This window comes from Myotis nattereri, assembly GCF_964212035.1.
Source record: "Myotis nattereri genome assembly, chromosome: 11".
NCBI lineage: Eukaryota > Metazoa > Chordata > Mammalia > Chiroptera > Vespertilionidae > Myotis > Myotis nattereri.
In genome coordinates this window covers 36156219-36181929 of record NC_138086.1, presented here as the reverse complement: position 1 = coordinate 36181929, position 25711 = coordinate 36156219, and the positions used below count along the sequence as shown (strand labels likewise).

At 43.5% G+C, this 25711-nt stretch overlaps 1 protein-coding gene across 3 annotated transcripts in view; it reads right to left on the bottom strand.

Moving 5' to 3' along the window:
- Positions 1-10796, bottom strand: part of CUL1 (cullin 1) — a 101256-nt gene extending 90460 nt beyond the window's left edge. The window contains exon 1 of one of the 3 annotated variants that reach the window (XM_081102724.1): positions 10404-10796. The gene's annotated coding sequence lies outside the window, so the exon portion shown is untranslated. Of the gene's footprint in view, positions 1-9918; positions 10099-10183; positions 10248-10403 lie in introns of those variants that run through there. The other 2 variants (XM_081102725.1, XM_081102723.1) reach the window with 2 other exon arrangements.
- Between the last annotated feature and the right edge of the window lie 14915 nt (positions 10797-25711).

Here is a 25711-nt window from a genome sequence, read left to right as displayed (position 1 = left end):
AATGCTTTAGAAAATAGACCTGGTTCCGTTTCCCAAACAAATGTGCCCTCACATGTCATGTGAAGTGTCCACATTCTCGAAACCACTGAGCTAGAATATAGAAGAAAGAAGGTATGGGACAGAATCTAGAGAACCTTTAAGAGAAGGAAAGTCTGAATTTCAACAGACTGAAAGGCTTTTCAAATGCAGTACACTTACATATGACACCACCAAGAAAGTGAGAATAACTCTAGCTTTGATTCTGTTGTTGCTGCTCATGAGTCCTGGATTAATGATGATCCATGTGCTTTAAATTTGTTTTAGATCCTTCTGGTAATAGCATTTACGATTCAGATTTATACAAGGAATAAAGTGAAGCAGTTATTTTCTAGACAACTAGACCTATAACTGTACTCATTAGGATCCCACACTCCCAAAGAACACTAGTGTTTCAAAATGCTAATCAGAATCCCACCAAAGACCAGGAAAATGAACACAGCAATTTACTACATACATCTCTACTTCAAGTCACATAATTGTTAACATTCTAATTCCAAAATCAGAGCTCAACAAAACAAAACCCATTCTTTAATACAGGAGTAGGGTTTTCTTCCCTCAAAAGCTATTTATTAAATTGGGGATTACCTTATATCCATACAGGTACACACCCTATACATACATAGTGTAAAATATAGGAATATATATATATATATATATGTGTGTGTGTGTGTGTGTGTGTGTGTGTGTATACATATATATAGACATATTAAAGACTCCTCAACCTAGCATTTCCTAAACTTACTTATTCACAGCTCTCCTGTCCCACTCCTATGCCTTCCACATCAAGGAACATAGGGCAAATAACACTCTACACAGGTAAGTAAAAATACTGAAAAAGCAGTGGCACATGGAGTGCTACAGCTGAGCTCCTTGAGCAGTGAAGGGACTCAGAAGAGGCCTCCCTGGGATGTGCCACTTTGGCATGTGGACTACTTTGAGCTGGAGGCAATGGAAACTCTGCCAGCTCATGAGAAACTTCTATTTCTCCCTTAAACAATTTAAGTTTGAGGCCTTGCCCATAATAAGAGTTATCACCAGAAATAACTTTTTATGACCTATCTATACGGCAGGGCAAACCTCCATGTAATTACTGAACATCTATCTGCTCTTACCATCCTGTTAATGACCCTCCTCCCCTCTGAAGCTCCAGGTGCCTCCATCATCCTTTGCTCAGAATGCCATATACAACTCATGCTAACTTTCTGCCTCTGAACCTCTTCATGCACTGGAGTCTACAACTCTCTCATGCATGTGGGGTTCTCATATATAGGTATGTAATTAAATTTGGTTATTTTCTCTTTTTAATCTGTCTCATGTCAGTGTAATTAGGGTGGAGGTAGAATTTCTTTCTTCCCCACATTATAAAAATAACAATAACCAAAACAAACAATTCATAACGTCCAATGCTTCACAGGCAGTTATGCCCCCACTAAACCCAACCCAACCCAACCCCACCAGGGCAGTTACCACACATTTACAAAGGTCCCAGCTAACTCCTGGAAAAACTGCTCAGCAGGCTTGGTGTCTTCTGTATCCCTAAGCCTTCCCTTTTATCAAACAGAAGACCCTCTGATTTGCGGAGTCTCCATCTAATGAATAACTAGGAAAAACATCTCTGTGCCAGTGTCCACAGTGAGGCATTTGCAAGAACCAAGCTGAGTGGAGCAACTCCAAAGTCACTGTCTTGCGTCAGCCTGGCATGTGGTACATACTAAGCACTGAATACATGGTGGTATCACATGTAGGATGAACCTGTAAGTAAATCGTGTACAGATTTTAAATATGTAAGCCTGAAGTCAGAAGAAACCACTCAGACTTTTTCTTCTCCACCCTTCCTCAAACTAAGCATTTCCTAGTTCCCCAACATGAGCTTAGGGCTCAAGGAGGGAAAGAGCCAGAACTGGAACTCTACTCCTGGAGTTCCACTTAGAACCGACACATATGTGGGCTGTGGCTGGTTTGTCACCCCCATCCATAGCAGGCCTCCATCCTACAGGGAGGGGAGCTGAGGTCTCTGGCTTTGCTCCCAGGCACACTTAACTATTTTTGTTAGCAAATACTTAACCAATTCCTATATAGTAAAGGCATCCCCCGCGCCCCCCTCCCAGCATTTGGTGACACATTTCTGTGCACCCATTTTCTCATAAGTCCAATAGTATCCCTAATATGTATCATTTAGAAGACATTGCTTAAATCAACGATAAATCAATTTTCCAAGCTATAGCACAAACTGCACCAAAAGTATTTAATTTTTAAAGTAAATGTATTTCTTAAGCATAATGACAATAGGTTTAAACATTCAATTTTAGAAAAAACCAAGATGGCGGCATAGGTTAATGCCGGAGTTTGCTGCCTCGAACAACCACTTCAAAAATACAACTAAAAGACGGAACGGACATCACCCAGAACCACAGGAAGGCTGGCTGAGTGGAAGTTCTACAACTCGGAGGAAAGAGAATAGCATACCAAGACTCAGAGGAGGCGCAGTGCTGAAGTCAAATACTAAGGTGCGGAGGTGTGTGCGGAGCGGGCTGGTGGCTGAGGGCACGGTTGTCTGTTTCAATCGGGAGGGAGTCTCAGACTCTGAGCTCCAGATCCGGGCAAGTCTCTAGGGACCCAGACTCAAACAGGAAAAGCGGGACTGTCTGGCTTCGGTCGGAACTCGAAGGCAGCTTTCTCTCCGAGGTTTGCAGCGGTTGCTGGGGCTCTGAGAGGCAGAGCCTCTGGGAACGGGACTGAGAGCAGCCATAACTGCTCGCTCCACCCACCCTGTAGATCCCCTGGGACCTGCCCCGCCCAAGCCCTGCACAGAGGCATTGCCGGATAGCCTCAGGCAAAGGCTAGATTAGCACCGCCCTAGAGATCCAGCACAGAAGTTCTCCCACTGCAGACACAGCTGATTCTCATAGCCAGTTGGCCTGGAGGTCAAATCCCCGCCAGTATTACCTACAACAACCAAGGCTTAACTACAACAAGACTGCGCACAAAGACCACAAGAGGGTGCACCAAGAAAGCATAAAAAATGTGGAGACAAAGAAACATGACAGAAATGGAGGATATAGAGCTCAAAACTACACTTTTAAGGTCTTTCAATAAGTTTCTAGAAACTGCTGATAAACTTAATGAGATCTACAAGAAATCTAATGAGACCCTCGATGTTGTGATAAAGAACCAACTAGAAATTAAGCATACACTGACTGAAATAAAGAATATTATACAGACACCCAACAGCAGGCCAGAGGAGCGCAAGAATCAAGTCAAAGATTTGAAATGCGAAGAAGCAAAAAACACCCAACCGGAAAAGCAAAATGAAAAAAGAATCCGAAAATACGAAGATAGTGTAAGGAGCCTCTGGGACAGCTTCAAGCGTACCAACATCCAAATTATAGGGGTGCCAGAAGATGAGAGAGAGCAAGATATTGAAAACCTATTTGAAGAAATGACAGAAAACTTCCCCCATCTGGTGAAAGAAATAGACTTACAGGTCCAGGAAGCACAGAGAACCCCAAACAAAAGGAATCCAAAGAGGACCACACCAAGACACATCATCATTAAAATGCCAAGAGCAAAAGACAAAGAGAGAATCTTAAAAGCAGCAAGAGAAAGAAACTCAGTTACCTACAAGGGAATACCCATACGACTGTCAGCTGATTTCTCAACAGAAACTTTGCTGGCCAGAAGGGAGTGGCAAGAAATATTCAAAGTGATGAATACCAAGAACCTACAACCAAGATTACTTTATCCAGCAAAGCTATCATTCAGAATTGAAGGTCAGATAAAGAGCTTCACAGATAAGGAAAAGCTAAAGGAGTTCATCACCACCAAACCAGTATTATATGAAATGCTGAAATGTACCCTCTAAAAAGAGAAGAAGAAAAAGGTAAAGATACAAATTATGAACAACAAATATGCATCTATCAACAAGTGAATCTAAGAATCAAGTGAATAAATAATCTGATGAATAGAATGAACTGGTGATTATAATAGAATCGGGGACATAGAAAGGGAATGGACTGACTATTCTTGGGGGGGGGGGAATGGGGTGCGGGAGATGCGGGAAGAGACTGGACAAAAATCGTGCACCTATGGATGAGGACAGTGGGTGGGGAGTGAGGGCGGAGGGTGGGGCGGGAACTGGGAGGAGGGGAGTTATGGGGGAAAAAAGAGGAACAAATGTAATAATCTGAACAATAAAAATTTAATTTAAAAAAAAAAACACATTCAATTTTAAAGTACATCTACTATCACTAAAAGGTGTGAAGTAGCAAAAAGGGATAGAAGTTCACAATACCACTAAGGAAAGGAAACTGAAAATGATTCATCAGCACATAATCCAGTAGTACAATTTAATAAAATACAAACATAAGTGTCTTTCAGAAGATTAAGACAGCTTTATGGAGGGCATGAAACTTGAGGGCACAGGAAGTAGTTGAGGGATTAAGATATGAGGGAAAGAATGGGAAGATTAGACCAGCAAAAGAGAAACAGACCCAGGAAATACAGCCAGAGGGAAGTCAAATATTTACCCCTAGGAGGGTGGGGGGGGATAGACCTGGAAAGGGGTCTGCTAGTAAAGCGAACACCGAATGATCTCAGCATGAAACTAAGTGGAAACATCTTGCTCCCAAGTAGGCCCACAGCTTCTACTGCTTTTTGTTTTTTTAATAAATTAATTCACTGCATTATAAATACACATGCACTGTACAAAACTGGAGGGAAAAAAGAATGAACTAAAAATGACCCATACTTCTGCTGCTCAGAGACAATCACTATTAACATTTTGGCTTATTATCTTTTTTTAATGCATTTATTCACACCAAAAGAATTTTTTATAGATATGTGTTGTTGTATAGCATGTTTTGTCATTTTATAATTGCTGAATATTCATTAAATACAGTATTAGAGAAATGGAAAGACTTATCTAAACAATGCTGAAACAATCATCCTTACTAGCAAAAAACTGAAAACAAATGCTCAGTAAGAGGGCATTAGTTAAACAGTGTACCTATGACAGAATATTAATCTACTTGTCATTTTTTTATATTTTTTTAGACTAAACCCTTAGATTAGCTATTCCAAAGTACATGCATATTTTATAAGCTTTTGTTACATATTTCTCAGAAAAACCATACTGAATTATACTTTCTAGCAACATATAAGTAGGCTCATTTCTCTGCACCCTCATTAGAAGCTGAATTTTTTTAATGTATGCCAAATTTTTAAAACACAGTATCTCACTGATTTCTGGGAAGCTGAAATTTTTTTCATGTTTCCTGCTCCTCCTTTTTATAAGCCATCTATAGCAAGGTAAGTACATTTGCTCGTAAGTTACAAAATTTTTCTGAGTTTGCCTTTTGTCTTTGAATTCTATTTATGGTATTTTAACATATAGAAGTTTAGTTATTTTAAAGTAAACAAATGAATAATTTCTTTAACAGTTCCTACTTTTGGTGTGGTGCTTTGAGAGGCTTTCTCCATTCTGGGATCATCTGTATTATCTTTGTGCTTTAAAAATTTTTTTAAATATATATTTTAAAAGCACAAAGCTCACCACCCTGAAATTACAACCATTCTTATAACTTTAAATATGTTCACCAATGTATACACACACATTTTAAATGGCTGCATACATTTCATACAATCTATTTTCCAAAGCATTTTCTGAGACAGGCCTTTTCAAAAACTGCAGCTTGTTAGATCTAAACGAACAATCGTAAATGGTTTTACAGACTTCACACTCAATTTAATAACAGTCCCAAAGTTCCAGAATTGTTCATTTCTATCCCAGTTACTCTTCTCCTTCAATGTCCTGTTACTAAAAGACCAAGAAGAATAAGCTCATTCTTGGTAGTCGACCAAGTTCTGCATAATGAACTGTCATAATTATCAATGATCAGATGTCAATCCTTAGGGCATTTTCATTTTGATCTTTTCTTCCACCTTCAGATAAATCCCATTCTTAGGGAGAGTCTGCTTAAAAGCTGGGGCTCTGGAGGCCCTGTGCTTTATTGTAACTCAGGCCTGACCACCGACCGGGCCTGGCCCTAACCACTCAAAGCCTGTTTGTTAACCTATATGCTGTAAGGTGGACCAAACAATAGTACCTACACTTCATGGGTTTAGTAAAGGTTTAAAGTGGGAGGATGTTCATGAAGGAAGTAGGAGTTACACGAATGCACATGATGTGGGCAATGTGTTAAGGCACCATACGGTCCCTGATCTAAAGGAGGTGAGTCTAGTGGGAGAAATCACCAAGTCCAGTCAAAGGGTTAAGTACTGGGACGGTGACTCAGGCAGGGACTCGGGATCCCAGGGAAGTCTCCTAGCCTGGGATGGGATGGAATGAGGGTAGGGGCTGAGCTGAGTCTTTTTAAAGGAGCAAGAGTCTGTCTGGTGACATGCAGGGGACATGGCACTTCAGACAGAGGGGAGAGCAAGAGTAAAAAGAGTAAAAACAGAGAGGACAGCACAGTGATGGCGAACCTTTTGAGCTCAGCGTGTCAGCATTTTGAAAAACCCTAACTTAACTCTGGTGCCGTGTCACATATAGAAATTTTTTGATATTTGCAACCATAGTGAAACAAAGACTTATATTTTTGATATTTATTTTATATATTTAAATGCCATTTAACAAAGAAAAATCAACCAAAAAAATGAGTTCACGTGTCACCTCTGACACGCGTGTCATAGGTTCGCCATCACTGGCCTAGGAGCTTCTGGGAACTGGAGGGGCTGCTTCCTAGATCCAAGGGGAAAAGTTTAAATGCCTGTCAAACTTGGGCTTCACAACTCTGCTTTCCAAACATGAATAAGATTATGCTTTATAGGACAGTTTTCCAAATGCTATTAATGTTAAAAGCTATGACATGCCCATGCTTTGAGGTCCTATAAAGAAATCTTAAACAGTGTCAATTAAAAAAATCATCTCATTTTACAAATGCTGAAATGAACACCCGGCAAAATTAAGCTCAAACTAGATCCCACGTCTTCTCAAAGCAAAATGTTCTATGCCTAAGCAAAAATAACACACAGCTTTTTTAGGAGCCAGAAAATATGTGAATGAAAACTTCAAAAAACACAACATTACATATTATAATCATCTTGCTTACAGTGTGCATTAAATGTATATATTAAACAGGGAGCTTAAAGTCCTTAGTAACGTAAGTTTTATTTAAATATGATTTATTCTTCATTTAATGTTTTGAAAGCGAACAAAAAATACATCTTGCTGAGAAAATACCAGATATCAAGAAAAGCAAAATAAATTTCAAATTGGTCCTTAAAAATGATACACTCTTTTCTCTAGACATCTAAAACACAAGTTCAAAAGTGGTCCCCCAAAGACATTTTATTCCAGACTGACTCAGTTACTGAGGATTTGGGACCTATGGAGGACTGAAACAGCAAAGAGTAAAAACACAAACACATTCCTAAGAGTTTTGGACCCTAATTCACATTTGAAGAATGGCAAACAACAACTCCTCAATTTCAAGCACATCCATTTAAATTTTCCATCCTGAAAGAAAGGCATACTATGCCTGCTGGTTTTGCCAGGAGTGAATTTCTGATACAAGGCCCTCAAGGACCCAAGAATGGTCACGCCTGTAAGAAATGTCACATAGGACTCTGGTACTACAGGGTTTGCATCACCTCTCCGATAGGAAAGGGCTTCTACCACTGGCTTCATTTTAAAGGCAAGGCTGCAATATTTAACTGCTGGAAAGACCCACATTTTGTTGCGGAAAAAAATAAAATCCACACCTTAAGAGTTAGTTTTAAGGGGGAGGGGAAACAAATTAAAGTTTCACAGCTTGTTTCCTTGGCATTTTCCTGGATTGCCATAGCTAAAGAAAACCTGGGCATCTGTCTCTTGGGGCTCTGCATTAGATTGGGGGTGTTATAATAATAATCACAATAAAGCTTGCATTCTTACCCAGGCTGTTTCTACAGCCAAAATTAGAAGTGGTCAAACACTAGGTCAGATTATTCCGGGAGATTTGTTCATTCAAAAAGACAACCAAGGTACCCATGACCAAGGTGGGGGGTGCAAAAATAAATAAAGACTATTCAGTCCCTTCAAAGGATTCACAGTCTGAAATTCATGGGAAAGGAGGCTGTACTGAAGATCAAGTTGAAGTTAATTATCTCTGGAAGATAACAATCAGTAAGAGGCAATGGAGCTTAAGGAGCTGTAATAGCTAAGCAAACTGCAGAACCAGCTCAGGCATTCATTTGCCCTTTGGCTCTCTTGATGACATATTTGGAATGGGGGCCATGCCTTGCAAGGACCTGAGCTTTCATAAAATGGTGAAAAAAACAAACACCTAGTATATAGAAAGTCCCTCCACCTTTGGCAAAATAGTTCTTAAAAGATGACACCCATGAGAAGAAGAAATAGTTTAACATTCTAAGAGAATCAATCAGGCACCCCTCTAAGGTAATGAGCACTCTCCTGCAACTTCCAAAGATGTGCATAACAGAGTTAAAGCGAGCCAGCCTTCTGTTTGCACGCCTCGAAATTTGAAATGCGAAGCAACTATGTCCTAAAATTACCACGAGAAGCCACAAACAGTAAAATATTTTCCTAATAACCAGTAACTTGTTAAACACACAAATAGAATTCTCATATCCAACTGATGTTGTTTTTTTTTAAGAAAATAATAATCTTACCCCTAACCTTACACAACCCACAAACTCTCCAAGATTCCAGATAATCGGCTAGACAGGGTGGTTACCAAATAGTGTCCAACTTAAAACGGCACGCATCTGCGGAGTGTGAAGGTATGTTTAGATTCGAGAAGCTCGAAGCTTAAAGTACAAGTGCCTTCAGTTCCCCTTGTGTCACCCTGATACATGTCTTCTAAAAACTGGGTGACCATTTACTCCACTCCCAACTCGGGCGGTTTCGATGCCCACACAGGAAGGGCCATTACACAGAGCAAATAAAACCCGAGTAAGTTGATGCGATTCCGTATTTGCACACTAACCCCGACTACGAACTAAAAGCGACAGCAGCCCTCCAATCGGAGGAGAGAATCCTATTTTTGGCAGAGGGCTCGCTCCCGAGGAAAACCCCTGACTTTGGAGACTGGCCTCCAGGAATGCCCACCAAGCTTTGCCCCCCGGGACCCTCACCCCGTCTGCCTCACGCCACGTCCCCAGGTGGCCGAGGCGCCCCGGGGCCGCGCGCGCGGTTACCTGCGGGGTCAGCGCGCGCTCCCGCGGGGCGCAGGGTCGGGGGCGCGCCGAGGCCGCGGCGCAGGCCCGGCCCGACTGGCGGGCGCCGGGGGCTCTGGCCGGTCCCGCCGCCGCACTCGCATCCCTCCCGCTTCCCCGGCCCGCTCCCCAGAGGGAACCGAGCCAAAGAGCGACTGTTACCCAATAATAGCGACCTGCGCCGTCGCCACAATGCCGGCGGGTAACCCGGAAAGCAGGGCGGCCGGCGCCCCGCACTCGCTGGAGAGCACGAGTCCGGGAGGAGCGGTCCCGAGGGGCGCGGGGGGAGGGCAGGAGGCCGGGCGCCCCGCGGGGGTCGCCGCACGAGGGGCGGGAGGCGAGGCGAGCACGGCCGAACGGCCCCAGCTCCACCGCCCCAGCCCGGTCGCCACCAGGCCTCCGCCTCGGCGCGATGAATCGGGCTTTTTCCCGGTGCGTGGTCCAGGCCCGGCCGCCCCGAGCCCGAGCCCGCGGGGACTCAGGGCGGCCCCGCTCGCGCCCCGGAGCCCCCGGCCCCGCCGCCATTCCGCCCGGAGCCGCGGCTCGGAGCTCAGGCCTCGCCCGGCGCCTGGGCTGGGCCGCCGCGGGCCCCGTCACTGCGACACCGCGGCTCCGGGCCTGGCCTGCGCCGCCTCCCCTCAGCCCCGGCGCCGCCACGCTCACCCGCATGTCCCTGCTGCCGAAATGGCTCCGGCGACGTCTCCGCCTGGTCGCTGGGCCTGGGCCTCGATTAAATCCCCGTCCCGCCAAGGTCTGGCTGCGTCCCTCAGCCGCCGGGGCCGCCCCGCCTGGAGCTGCGTGCGACACGGCCCCCGCCTCCTCCTCCTCCCCTGCCCGCCCGCCGGCCCTCCTCCCGCCGCCGCCGCCTGCACCACGCAACCTCCGCCCTCTCGCCTTCGCTCCGCCGCTCCCCGCCCTCCCGGCTCACCGGCTCCCCGACTTCCCGGCTCCCCGGCTCCGGCCACCGTCGGGAGAGGCGCGTGGGGGAGGGTCGGGACGCACCGCCGGCGGCGTCCGGGGCGGGGGGGGCCGGGAAACCGCCGCCGCCATCGCCTCACCGGCCAGAGCGCGGGGGTGGGGGGTCCAGAAACCGCCCGCCGCCGCCGCGGCCCCCGCCCGGGGTCCCCCGCCGTCCGCCCGGTTCCTACCTGAAGACCGGGCCCTCGGCCCCGCGCCGTCCCGGGCCGGCGCTCCGGATCCTCGTCCGGGTTTTACAGCCTCCCTCGCCTCCGGGCCGCCTCCAAAGACCCGTCTTCCCGCCACTTCGGACCCAACGAGGAGGGGTCACCTTCTTCGGCGGGGGGCACCCACCGCGGCAGAAAGTGCCCCGGAACAGTTGAGGAGAGGGCCTCGCAGCTCCTGCCCCGCCCGGCGCACACCCCTCCGTGCAGCCGGAACCGACCTGGAACTCGGCTGCACCCGATCCGCGTGCCTCCGGGGTCGGGACCCTTACCCAGCCGGGTGCCGGCGGCGGATGCGCAGAGCTGGGCAGGAGCTCGGGAAAGCGGCCGCCGGCCGCGGGGAGCGAGCCGTCCCCGCCCGAGGCCCCGCACACCTGCAGGCCTTGGCCATGGGCACCTGGCAGCCCGAGCCTGCCCCTGCCCGAACCGCTCTCTCCAGAAAATCGGTTCGAAAACAAAACTATACCAGGCTTCCCGCTTCCAACTTTAACCAACTTTTTTTTTTTTCCTAGCAAATGTTAACACGGAATCACTTTATCTTTGTAAAGGGAAATCAAGAATAGAATTTAAGGACATACATGGATGGCACGAGGTGTGACTAGCACAGTATTGTTTTCAGGTGTAGGCTGAAGTAGTTAATTGCCTCCCTTTGAAATTAACTGTGAAGTTGGGGGACTGGAAACACTCTCAATACAAATTTTGGCAGCACAAACAGCCAACTGGCTTGCTAATGGTGACAGAGTCTGGTGAAAGCATGGGTTTGGAGGGGCTCCTGCTTTAATACCATGGTTCATTCACAACATACCAGAGAGCCAGCTAATTTTATGAACAAGCGAGGAAGGATTTCAAATGATCCTATCTGGGCAAAAGACATGGTGAATTTAACTTCCTGTTTTGCTCCAAACTAAAACAATACAGAGATTCTAGTACCACCTTGGGTTAGAAATCCTAGGCCCTAGGCCCTGAGCAGGGAGGGCTGCCCCCAGAGCCCATACTGCTTCCTGCGCCACGTGGGTTTCTCTTAGAAGGCTCGTCCCACAGTATATGTGGTCCTCTTACTGACATGTGGTCTTTTGTCAACATCTGTTAAGTATTTTTAGAAGTATTGCATTTGTGTATACTTGTCATCAAAGTATGTAATCTCAGTCTGTGCATTTAACATTCTTGGTTTATACCCTATACATCTAAAAACCTAGTCAAAAGAAAATTTAGATGTATTTTACAACATTTTTTGTGGGCACATGGTAAGATTAAAGGTAAAAATGGAAGGCCTGCCCTGGGGCCAGTTTTGCTCAGTGGTTAGAATGTCGGCCCTTGGACCAAAGGGTCTCAGGGTTTTGTTTTGTTTTTGTTTTTGTTTTAAATCATGGTATCAGCAAGTCTGAATTGCTAGTGAAATACATTTCCTTGCCTTTCCCAGCTTCTAGAGGCCACCCACATTCCTTGGCACTTGGCCCCTTTCTGACCCTTTGTAAAAAATACTTTTTTTTATTGATTTCACAGAGGATTTGAGAGAGAGAGAGAGAGAAACATCAATGATGGGAGAATTCATTGTCTAGCTGCCTCCTTCACTCCTCCTACTGGGGATCAAGCCCACAACCTGGGCATGTGCTCTTGACCAGAATCCAACTCGGGACCTTTCAGTCCACAGGCCGACGCTCTATCCACTGAGCCAAACTGGCTAGGGCAGGTCTTGGGTTTGATTCCTGGTCAAGGGCATGTATGTGGGTTGCAGGGATTTAAAAAAAATAAAATAAACTAATTGATTTCAGAGAGGAAGGGAGAGGGAGAGCACAACATCAATAATGAGAAAGAATCATCAATCAGCTGCCACCTACATGCCCCACACTAGGGATCAAGCCTACAACCCGGGCATGTGCCCTGACCAGGAATCAAACCCTGACCTCCTGGTTCATAGGTCGACACTCAAATCGATGCCACTGAGCTACGCCGGCTGGGCTGGGATACAGGTTTGATTTCTGGCCATGGTCAGGTGTGTGTGGGAGGCAACCAATGGATGTGTCTCTCCAATGTTCCTTTCTGTGTCCCTCCACCCTCGCTCATCCTTCTACTCACTCTAAAAAATTAATGGAAAAAAATCCTCAGGTGAGGATTAACAATACAAAAGTGTAAGCCTGTCCCTGTGGACGATGGCTTTTTTTTAATATCCTCATTTCTTCTCCTTTCCTCAGACAACTTTATCCCTGTCTTCTCCAATCTGATCCTTCAATATGGCATCCTGGTCTGTGACTTCCCACAGTTAACACAAGACACAAGTTGGTCAACTTTCCCTTTACTGTTTGTTTCTCCCACTGCTATTTTTTTTTTTTTTAATGGAAGTACAATATTTAGACCGCCTGTGCCACCATCTCCTCTTAGACCAGTGGTTCTCAACCTTGGCTGCACATTAGAATCACCTGGGAATCTTTTTAAAATCCTGATTTCTGGGCCTCATCCTCTGGAAATTCTGTTTCTTTGTTACTAATGTTGTGGCCCCACCCCATAACAAAGAAACAGAATTTCCGGAGGATGAGGCCCAGAAATCAGGATTTAAAAAAGATTCCCGGGTGATTCTAATGTGCAGCCAAGGTTGAGAACCACTGTCTTAGTCTATTCCATTGCCTTTTATATCCACTTCACAACCAGGTTGCTTCCACTCTGGGTAAGTAACCTTGCCTTCTACTTAACAGATCAAGGCCATCTACTCCAAAATGATCTTCCTCCATCTCTCTCCACCATCTCAGCAAAATTGATGTCCCTCTTTCAGTTGACCAAAAGTTTGGAGGGATAATTAACTTGATAGATAACAGAAGCAAAGTACGAAATAGTCTCCAACTAGAATATGAGGCCAAACCCAATGGAATAAAATATAACTCTAAAAGTCCAAAACAATATGGTAAAGTTCAACAAGCCTAGCTTTAGAGTTAGGTAGGTCGTAGTTTATATTCTGACTCAAACTATTCCTTTGCTCTAGTTCAATCAAATGTTAAACGGGGATAGAAAGATCTACTTTAGCCCTGGTTGGTGTGGCTTGGTTGGAAGGTTGCTGGTTCAATTCCCAGTCAGGGCGCAAACCTGGGCTGTCTGCTTGATCCCTGGTAGGGGGAGTGCAAGAGGCATGATCCCACATCGATGCTTCTCTCTCTCTCCCTCCCCCTTCCTCCCTCTCCAAAAATAAACAAACTATATAAAAAAATCTACCTCATAAGGGAAGGGCATTTCCTTTATAATTCCAGCCTAATTTCTCACTGTTAATTCCCTTCCTGTCTCCATAAAGTGGAGGTCCCTGGCCTTCCCTACTGCTGTTGATAACACCAACATTTTCTAAGTCATATGGGCCTGAAAACTCAAAATCCTGATAGAGATAGTCCCCATTCTAGAGAAATCCTTTGCTTATTTTGGTCAGTCTGTGAGGGCAGGCACGATCACCTTACGTCCACTGCCCAGTGAGAAAACCTGAGACTCAGAGATGTTAGACAATTTGCTCCAGATCACTCAGCTTGGTCGGTGGTACAACCTGACTCCCCGGTCGGCAATATTCACTACTTTACTATAATGTTTTCCCACACCTATATTGTTTCTTTAACTTTCTTAAGGGTTTTCCTGGTTCTGATCTCTGTCCTTCTAGTCTGTGCAATGACTGAATACAGATGGTTCTTTCCAAACTGAGACGGTTGTATCTTTGTCCTTTCAAACTTTTCAGTGGCTCCCCATTGTTTACAGGGTTCAGTCTAAACTCTAACCTGACACCTAAGGTTTGCCATAATCTTGAGCTAACTTACTTTTCCAAATTTATTTCCAGGCACTTCCCAAAAACAGCTCTCAGCTTCATCCAGCCCTGTTGGGCCTATGATTGGCCCATAAATACTGGCCTGGGATCACCATTTATGAACGTTTGCTGCCATTGGCTCCCTTAACAGAAATAGTTCCCTCCTCCTTTCCTGCATCTGCAAATGAAACTCATTTTTCTAAGATCCAGGTCATGACACTGCCCCCTCCTCAACTGCTCCCCAGGAACCCTACTTTGCACCTTCAACCCAGGCTTTTGTGATCTCTCGCTGACTGCTAACTTCTCACATGTGCCTTTAAACCTGGTGATCTGGGGAGTGGGTTAGACACTATTTCCTAAAGTTCACTGGCCCCTCAGCATTGTGCCTGAAGAATGCTGAAGAGTGTTCAAACATATTTGTTTACTAATCAAATGAAAGGGTACTGTGACACATGACTAGCCATATGAGCTATTATTACTAAGACATGAGTTAGGAACTAGTCATCCAATGCAAAGTAAATTAATTTCATGGGATAGTTCCCAAACCTGTCTTTGCTTAAAATCACCTGGGGACTTGACTACTAATTCTAGGGCCCATTCCAGATCAACTGAGTCAAAATTGGGTGGGAAAGGGTAGGGAAGGAATTTGCAACTGCCAGAGTTTATATTCTGGTTTCACTACTTATTATCTGGGTAACTTTGAGTTACTTAATCTCTCTGTGCCTCAGTTTCTTCATCTATAAAATGGGGGTCATAATAGTATCTCATACTATTATGTAATTTAAATACTTAATAAACATTACCTATGAAAATGATGATGATAGTAATGATTATATAATTACCCAGGCCAGTCTGTGTTTGGCAACCACTGATTTAATGAACTACTCCTTCCTCTGTTAAAGTTCCAAATGTTATGACCTTAAAAGTTCTGGTATTAACATTATGACATACTAGAGGCCCAGTGCATGAAATTCGTGCACTGGGAGGGAGGGTCCCTCAGCCCAACCTACACCCTCTCTCAGTCCAAGAGCCCTTGGGGGACATCCAACTGCTGCGGAGGTGGGAGAGGCTCCTAGGCTCCTGCCACTGTCGCTGCTCCAGCGCTTCCCCAGCGCTTCCCCTGTGGGAGCACACTGACCACCAGGGGGCAGCTCCTGAGTTGAGCATCTGCCCCCTGGTGGTCACTGTGCATCATAGTGACTAGTCATTCTGCCGTCAGGCCGAAACCGGCTCTCCGACATTCCCCAAGGGATCCCAGATTTCAAGAGGTTGCAGGCCAGGCTGAGGGCCCCCATGGGTGCACGATCGGGGCCAGGGAGGGACCGCAGGAGGGCTCCAGGGCGTGTCTGGCCCATCTCGCTCAGTCCCAATCAACTGGACCCCAGCAGCAAGCTAACCTACCAGTCGGAGCATCTGCCCTCTAGTGAGCAGTCATAGTGAGTGGTTGAGCAGCCTTAGCATATCATTAGTATATTACACTTTGATTTGTTGAACGGCTGAGCAACCACACACTTAGCATATTAGGCTTTTATTATATAGGACTACAATGTCTTATTTGTTTTTGAAATAATGTATATTAAAGAAGAGTAAAAAGATTTTCAATTAAATCTGTTTAATCCAAATCATGAAATATACATTACGTGTGGTTTTTGAAAAACCAGTTCCTCTTAGAAAAATAACTACACATGTGCTATAATTTAACCAGCTTAGAATTCAAAGGCTATAGGAAAGAGATGAAACAATATTATGATTTCTTCCACTTAGGCAATGAATCATCAATCTTTTTGAAGAAGCAGGTTTTTAGTTCTCTATTTTAGTTCATTAGAAAAAAAATTTCATAGCTCATTTTGGTCTATCAAATATCAAACAACATTTTAATGATGTTAAATGTAACTAGATATAAAATAGGAAGCAAAAATTTACTTACCAAAAATCACAAACTAAATATGTCTGAATGGGAAAGACAGAATGGGTAGCCCCACCTCCTGAACTCTTGACTTACAAATGTCCTATACCAGTGGTTGGCAAACTGCAGCTCGCGAGCCACATGCGGCTCTTTGGCCCCTTGAGTGTGGCTCTTCCACAAAATACCGACTTCTGCGCATGGGCCATGAAGTTTCAATCGCACTGTACATGCGCGCCCGCACATGGTATTTTGTGGAAGAGCCACACTCAGGGGGCCAAAGAGCCGCATGTGGCTCGCAAGCCCCAGTTTGCCGGCCACTGGCCTCTACAAACAGATACACCAAGGCCTTGTTTTTATTGGTTGAATTCTACTAAAGATTCCTAGTATTTTCTTTTAATTTATCTTTATTGTTGAAAGTATTACAGATGTCCCCCTTTTTCCCCACATTCACCCACTCCTCCCCACTCGTGCCCCCTCCCCAGGCCTTCACCACACTATAGCCTGTGTCTATGGGTTATACATACATGCATATAAGTCCTTTGGTTAATCTCTTCCTGCCTCCTTGCTCCCCTTCCCTTTGAAAATTGTAAGTCTGTTGCATGCTTCTATATCTCTGGATCTATTTTGTTTGTCAGTTTATTTTGTTCACTAGATTCCACATATAAATGAGATAATGTGATATTTGTCTTTCTCTGACTGGCTTATTTTGCTCAGCATAATAGTCTCCAGGTCCCTCCATGTTGTATCAAAGGGTAAGAGATCCTACTTTTTTACAGCTGCATAGTATTCCATTGTGTAAATGTACACCCCTTTTTAATTTTAATTTGTTTTTTGTTAATCCTTACCCTAGAATATTTTTTCACCATTGATTTTAGAGAGAGTGGAAGGGAGGGAGAGAGAAAGAGAGAGAGAGAAACATTGATGTGATAGAGACACATCTATTGGTTGCCTCCTGTATGCGCCCAGACGGGGGCTGGGATCGCGCCTATAACAGAGGTACATGCCCTTGACTAGAATCAAACCCAGGACCTTTCAGTCTGTGGGCCAACACTCTGACCACTGAACCAAAACAGCTAGGGCCCACACCTTTTTTATCCACTCACCTACTGATGGGTACTTGGGCTGTTTCCAGATCTTAGCTAATGTAAATGATGTTGCTATGTACATAGGGGTGCATATATCCTTTCTGATTGGTGTTTCAGGCTTCTTAGGATATATTCCTAGAAGTGGGATCACTGGGTCAAATGGAAGTTCCTTTCTTTTTTGTTGTTGTTGTTAATCTTCACCCGAGGATATTTTTTCTATTGATTTTTAGAGAATGGAAAAGAAAGACAGAGAGAAATATCGATGTGAGAGAAGCACATTGATTGGTTGCCTCCTGCAGGAGCCCTGACCAGGGCCCCAGCAGGGGAGGAGCCTGCAACCGAGGTACATGCCATTGACTGGAATCGAACACAAGACCCTTTGGTCCACAGGCCAACACTCTATCCACTGAGCCAAACCGGCTAGGGCGGCAGTTCCATTTTTAGTTTGTTGTTGTCCATAGTGGTGGTACCAGTCTGCATCCCCACCAGCAGTGTGCTAAGTTTCCTTTTTCTCCATGTTCTGCCAGTACTTGTTGTTTGTTGATTTACTGATAGCCATTCTGGCATGTGTGAGGCGGTACCTCACTGTCATTTTAATTTGCATCTCTCTGATGATTAGTGACGTTGAGCATCTTTTCATATCTCTCTTGGCCATTTGTATGTCTCTCTGCAGAAGTGTCTATTTAGGTCTACCCATTTAAAAGATAGATAGATAGATAGATAGATAGATAGATAGATAGATGATAGATTTCAGAGAGAAAGGGAGAGGGAGAGAGAGATAGAAACATCAATGATGAGAGAGAATCATTGATTGGCCTCCTCTTGCACACCCCACACTGGGGATTGAGCCCACAACCGGGCATGTGCCCTGACCAGGAATTGAACTATGACTTCCTGGTTCATAGGTCAACACTCAACCACTGAGCCATGCCATCCTGGCCTCTGCCCATTTTTTAATTGGATTGTTTGTCTTCCTTTTGTTGATTTGTATCATTACTTTATATGTTTTGGAAATTAACCCCTCATCAGATGTATCATTGGCAAATATGTTCTCTCATACTGTGGGTTCCCTTTTCATTTTGATGCTGGTTTCTTTTGCTGTGCAGGAACTTTTATGTTAATGCTGCCACATTTGTTTATTTTTTTCCTTTGTTTCTCTTGCCCGAGGCGATGTACCAGTGAAAATTCTGCTACGTGAGCTGTCTGATATTTTGCTGCCTATGTTTTCTGAGGATGAAAATGAAGGAATGGAAAAATATTTCTATACAAATGGAAATAAAAAAAGCTGGGGTAGTAATACTCATATTTGACAAAATAGACTTCAAATGAAGGGCATAACAAGAGAAAATGAAGGTCACTACATAATATTAAAGGGGTCAATACAACAAGAGGATATAACTCTGGTAAACATATGTACCCAATATACAAGCACCCAAATATATTAAAATACTTCTAGAGGACTTTAAGGGAGAGAGAGACAGCAATACAATCATTGTATTGCTTTAACACCCCACTGACATCACTGTGTAGATCCTTTAAACAAAAAAATCAACAGGAAACTGTAATACTCAACAACACACTAGATCAGATGGAATTGACATTTATAGAATATTCCACCCCAAAGTTACATTCTTCTCAAGTACACATGGGTCATTCTCAAAGATAGGCCGCATGTTATGACACAAACTAAGTCTCTAACAGTGGTTCTCAACCTTCCTAATGCCGTGACCCTTTAATACAGTTCCTCATGTTGTGGTGACCCCCAACCATAAAATTATTTTCATTGCTACTTCATAACTGTAATTTTGCTACTGTTATGAATTGTAATGTAAATATCTGATATGCAGGATGTATTTAGGTGACCCCTGTGAAAGGGTCGTTCGACCCCCAAAGGGGTTGCAACCCACAGGTTGAGAACCGCTGCTCTACAAGTTCAAGGAGATTGAATTCATATTAAGCATCTTCTCGGATCACAATGGCATGAAACTAGAAATAAAATCACTCAAATACATGGAGGCTAAATAGATGCCATTAAACAATGAATGGGTTACCATTGAGATCAAGGAAGAAATAAAAAATTCCCTGGAAATAAATGAAAATGAACATACAACAACCCCTAATCTATGGGACACAGCAAAAGCAGTTCTGAGGGGGAAGTTCATAACACTACAGGCCTACCTCAAAACACAAAAAAAAATTCCAATAAGTTATTTAACCCTACAACTTAAAGAATTAGAAAGAGAACAATAAACAAAGCCCAGAGTAAGTAGAAGGAAGGAAATAATAAAGATGGGAGTGGAAATAAATGACATAGAAACTAAAAAAATAATACAAAAGATCAATGCTAGTTCTTTGAAAAGATAAACAAGATTGATGAACCTTTGACCAAACTCATCAAGAAACAAAGAGAGAGGACCCAAATATATAAAGTCAGAAAGAGATGAAGTAACAACTAACACCACAGAAATACAAGGATTGTAAGCAAATACTATGAACGACTATATGCCAACAAGCTGGACAACCTGGACAAAATAGACAAATTCCTAGGAAAATACAATCTTCCAAAACTGAATCAGGAAGAATCAGAAAACCTGAATAGGCCAATAACAATGGGTGAAATTGAAGCAGTAATAAAAGTAAACACACACACACACACACACACCTCCCAGCAAACAAAAGCCCTGGTCCGGATGGCTTCACAGGGGAGTTTTACCAAACAAAGAAGAAATAACACCTATCCTCCTCAAACTATTCCAAAAAACCCAAGAGGAAGGAACACTTCCCACCTCTTTTTATGAAGCCAGCATTACCCTAATTCCAAAACCAGATAAAGACACTACAAAGAAAGAGAATTACAGGCCAATATCCCTGATGAACATAGATGATAAAATCCTCAACAAAATATTAGCAAATTGGATCCAGCAATATATAAAAAGATCATACACCATGACCAAGTGGAATTTATTCCAGGGATGCAAGGATGGTACAATATTTGCAAATCAATAAACATGATACATCATATGAACAATTTAAAAGACAAAAATCACATGATTATATTAATAGACACAGAAAAAGCATTTGACAAAATACAACACCCAGTTTTGATCAAAACTCTTAGCAAAGTAATAGAGGGATCATACCTCAAAGGCCATATATGACACACCGATAGCCAACATCATATTCAGTGGCCAAAACTAAAACCATTTCCCCTAAGAGCTAGAACAAGACAGGGCCCTAACCGGTTTGGCTCAGTGGATAGAGCATAGGCCTGCAGACTGAAGGGTCCCAGGTTCAATTCCGGTCAAGGGCATGTACCTTGGTTGCGGGCACATCACCAGTGGGGGGCGTGCAGGAGGCAGCTGATCGATGTTTCTCTCTCATTGATGTTTCTAACTCTCTATCCCTTTCCCTTCCTCTCTGTGAAAAATCAATAAAAAAAAGAAAAAGGAAAAGACAGGGATGCCCACTTTCACCACTTTTATTCAACATACTACTGGAAGTTCTAGCCACAGCCATCAGACAAGAAGAAAAATTAAAAGGCATCCAAATTGGAAAGGAAGAAGTAAAACTGTTATTATTCACAGATAACATGATATTGTACATAGAAAACCCTAAAGACTCCATCTTTTGATGGAGTCTTGTGCCAGAACCAACCACTAGATTTAATAAATGAATTCGGCAATGTAGCGGGATACAAAATTAACACCCAGAAATTGATGCCATTTGTATACACAATAATGAACTCTCAGAAAGAGAAATTTAAAAAAAGCAATCCCATTTACCATTGCAACAAAAAAATTAAGATACTTAGGAATAAACTTAACTAAGGAGGTACAAGACCTGTACTCAGAAAACTACAGAATGTTGAAAAAAGAGATAAAGGAAGATATAAACAAGTGGAGGAATATACCGTGTTCATGATTTTAACATAATTAAAATGTCCATATTACACAAAGCAATACATAGATTCAATGCAATCCCTATTAAAATACCAATAGAATATTTCACAGATCTAAAACAAATACTCCAAAAGTTCATATGGAACCAAAACAAACCCTGAATAGCTGCAGCAATCGTGAGAAAGAAGAACAAAGTTGGAGGGATCACAATACCAGATATTAAGCTGTACTGCAAAGTCACTGTAATCAAAACTGCTTGGTTCTGGCACAAGAACAGGCATATAAATCAATGGAATAGAACAGAAAACCCATAAATGGATCCAGGCATATATTTCAAATATTTGCCAAAGGAGGAGGCAAGAGCATACAATAGAGTTTTTTCAATAAATGGTGTTGGGAAAATTGGACAGGTATGCTGGGGCTGACCAGCAATCCTTGAATGACCGATAAACAGATTGCTCCCACACAGTCTGACACAGTTTGACACAGTTTTACTGTGGGGGAGAGGGCTAAGGGGCCGCCTGACTGACAGCAGCCAAGCAGCCTCTACTGCCTGCCTTTACTGGAATTTTTATCTTTAGATACAATCAGTAGGGTGAGTAATCTTAGGAGGACACATGTTTACATTGTCCTCTAGGCAAAGGCATCCAGGGATTAAGCATAAGGATTTCAGTAAACACCAAGGGTCTGCATATGCACAGGCTTGTTTGGAAAGGTCAAGGAATAATTAGGGGCGCCGCCTTCGGCACTCCCCTAAATCTCCCCTCAATTGGAATTCCAATAAACAGGGCAGGCGGCATTCCACACACTTCCCTTTTCTCAGAATGTCCTCCTTACAAACTTTCCAACCAAGTCTCTTGTGCTCCCCAACACAGGTACATGCAAAAAAAAAATAAATAAATAAAAATGAAACTAGACTATCGACTTACACAAGAATAAACTCAAAATGTATAAAAGACTTAAACGTAGGTGGCTCCGTGGCGCAATGGATAGCGCATTGGACTTCTAAAAGACTTAAACGTGAGTCGTGAAACCTAGTATTTCCTGTTAAAAACCCAAATAGCTCTGGGAGGAAAACAGGGCTTGAGAGTTATTCACACATCAGCTTTAGCTCATCAGGATGCCTGCTTTCTTTTTTCTTTTAAATATATTTTATTGATTTTTTACAGAGAAGAAGGGAGAGGGATAGAGAGTTAGAAACATCCATCAGCTGCCTCCTACACACCCCCTACTGGGGATGTGTCCACAACCAAGGTACATGCCCTTGACCAGAGTTGAACCTGGGACCCTTCAGTCCACAGGTCAACACTCCAGCCACTGAGCCAAACCGGTTAGGGCAGAATGCCTGCTTTCTAACACAAACCAGTAACACTCAAAGAAGGAAAGCTTGGAAGAAACACTGAGCACCTCAGGGGAGCCTGGAGGCCTTGGGTCGGAGGTTCTTGGGAGCAGAGCAGTCAGCAAAAGAAGGCAACGAGGAAAGGAAATGAAAGTATTTAAAAATGGAATCTGTCCAATTTCAGATTTTGCATATTGAGAAGTGGGTGGCCTCCTGATTTGGGGACCCATATGACAGAAAATACTGTTGTAAGATTTTCCTGAATTAAGGTTTTGAGGTCTGACCTGGAGAACCTGAACACCATGGTAACATTCTATTATGCTGGGCCACACGAAATTACAACTCATTTTCAAATTATTCAACCTGGCCTGTATGAGAAAATTATTCAGAGTTCCAGAACACTGTCCTAAAATCCTTCTTTCCAGGAAGCTTCTATGACCTCCCCCACCTGTCACAGCCCACGCCACATGTGGATTAGGTGCCCTTCTTTTACACCTTGTACTCTGTGCCGAGCCAGCTCAGCCAACGGTTCAAAAGCCTGAGTGAGGGCAGTGAAGGGATGAAGAAATGACAGACGAAGAGAATAAGCTGGGTCTAGGTCAGTGATGGCGAACCTATGACACACGTGTCAGAGGTGACACGCGAACTCATTTTTTTGGTTGATTTTTCTTTGTTAAATGGCATTTAAATATGTAAAATAAATATCAAAAATATAAGTCTTTGTTTTACTATGGTTGCAAATATCAAAAAAATTTCTATATGTGACACGGCACCAGAGTTAAGTTGGGGTTTTTCAAAATGCTGACACGCCGAGCTCAAAAGGTTCGCCATCACTGGTCTAGGTGGATCTTCCTGTGCCTGGCTGAGGCCACAGAGAGAGATCCAGAGGCAAGCTGAGCCTTTATTTTATAATAGTCAGAGGTAAACAAGGTAGTGGTCACCATAGTTACACTGTTCTTGTGAGTTTCACTTGTTTTGGCAGCACTTGCTGCATCTCCCTCAGCCCATTAGCTACCCAGGTAAGATCTAGGGAGCATCATAAGGTCAAGCCTAATTATGCTAAGAGGACTGTGCTCTCTAAGCTGGGACTTGTTTGTGGCTTTGCCAACAGGTCAGTCCGAGGCTTAACCCTATAGCAGCGCCCTACAGTACTCAATTCTTAGTAAAGAGTTTACCAGTACTGCATTCTAATTTTCCCTTCTGTGTCTCCCACTCCCTCACAGACTGTGAGCTCTCCAATGCAGAGGCTGTGTCTTTTATTACTATTTCTATGGTATTCCTCACAACACCTGGCACATGGTACACTGAAGGAACAGTTGGAACCCAACTCACACATTAGCTGGGATTGTTTATACCATGAGACCCCGTCATGCTACTTCCCTGCTCAAAGATCTTTAATAATTCCCTGTTTCCTACCAAAAGAATGACAAATACTTCATTGCTAATACTGAAAAACCCTCTACGCTTAGGCTTCCATGGGTCCATTCATACTTGTCTCCCTCTGGTTTCTTATACAGTACATTCTCGCTTAACGTTGCCCATAAGTTCTTGGAAATTGCAACTTTGAGCGAAGCCACATATAACAAAACCAATTTTACTGCAGGCTAACAAGAGTTAAGTTTCTGCGGCATATTTCTGGTCACAAAAACATCACCAACTTCTACATAAAGACCCCAAACACTTCTAATATTAAACATTGAAATAAATGTGAGTTATACACACATTTAAGAAAGAGTAATGAAAACAAGATAATTATTTTTCACCTCACTTACTCCAGTTCAGGGTCAAGGGTGGCTGGAGCCTGTCTTGGCAGCTCAGGGCACTGGCAGGACCCAACCCTGGACAGGATGCCCTTGCATCACAGAGTCACTCACACACACCCACACTCCTCAGATGGGGAAAATGTGGACACGCCAATCACCTCATCAGAACATCCCTGGGATGTGGGAGAAACCTGGATCTCTCAGAGAAAACCCACAGACGCGGGGAGATGTACAAACTCCACACACAGTGGCCCCAACTGGGAATTCAATATTTCCTCTCATCAACTTTATAATAAAATGATCTTGAATGAAATGATGTTATTCAAAGACCTGTTGTACACACCCAGCTAGATCCCAACTGGACTCCTGTGAATGCCTTAAAGGGCTCCACATTTCCTCATCCAGCCACACCTTCCATATCAATTGCTCTTCCCCAACCACTGCTTACCCAATGCAATCCATCCCTCGTGGCCCAACTTGTTGGACATTTGACACATAGAAAGCATTTAGTATATTACCGTCATTGCATAGCTCTCCTATGGAAGACTTTCAATGGTTTCACATTTCATAAGAAGACATTTTTTTTTAAATATATTTTATTGATTTTTTACAGAGAGGAAGGGAGAGAGATAGAGAGTTAGAAACATCGATGAGAGAGAAACATCGATCAGCTGCCTCCTGCACATCTCCTACTGGGGATATGCCCGCAATCCAGGTACATGCCCTTGACCGGAATCGAACCTGGGACCTTTCAGTCCGCAGGCCAACGCTCTATCCACTGAGCCAAACCGGTTTCGGCACATAAGAAGACATTTAATAATCTTCACAGCATGACCTCCATCTCCCTTCCCAGTTTGCATTCTTGGACTCTATGCTGCAACATTTGACAACTAGGTGGATCTCCCTGGATTGGGGGCTCCTGGTCATGTCCTTGGTTGGGAATGTCCTCTTTCATTTTTCGTTCCCTGAAGAAATCTGAATCATTTACCAGCTCCCTGATCCCATTCATCTTCTCTATGAAATTGCTTCAGCCTCTTCTCTACCTTCTCTGTGTCCTGATGTTTTTGCGTAAACTTGGCCAAATTCTCTGAGAAATTCCCTGAAGTTCCTTTCTTGATTGCCAAAAATGGGGTTTAACTTTTTGAGCCATTCTTCTTGTATTCTTGTATGTAATGTAATATGTATAAAGTATATCTTGGATTATTCCACGTTTTTATTGGCATACGTTGGAGAGGACATTCTAGTCATGAATAATGAAGTGTGTTTTCCAGGTCATACTACATTTGTGCCAGGAAAGACTTTATAGCCCATCAACACCTTTTGTTAATATGATATATTTGAAAGAACAGCTATAGTATTCAGATAATGTGAACAGAGAATTTAAGACATTTCAATGACCTTTGAGCTGGTTTTTTGGGTCTGTAAGGTCAGTTGCTTTTTGACTCAATATTCACTTTGGGGATAAAAAAGAAAAAGAAAAGATGCAAAAGGAGCCTGCAAGCTGGAGTTCTCGA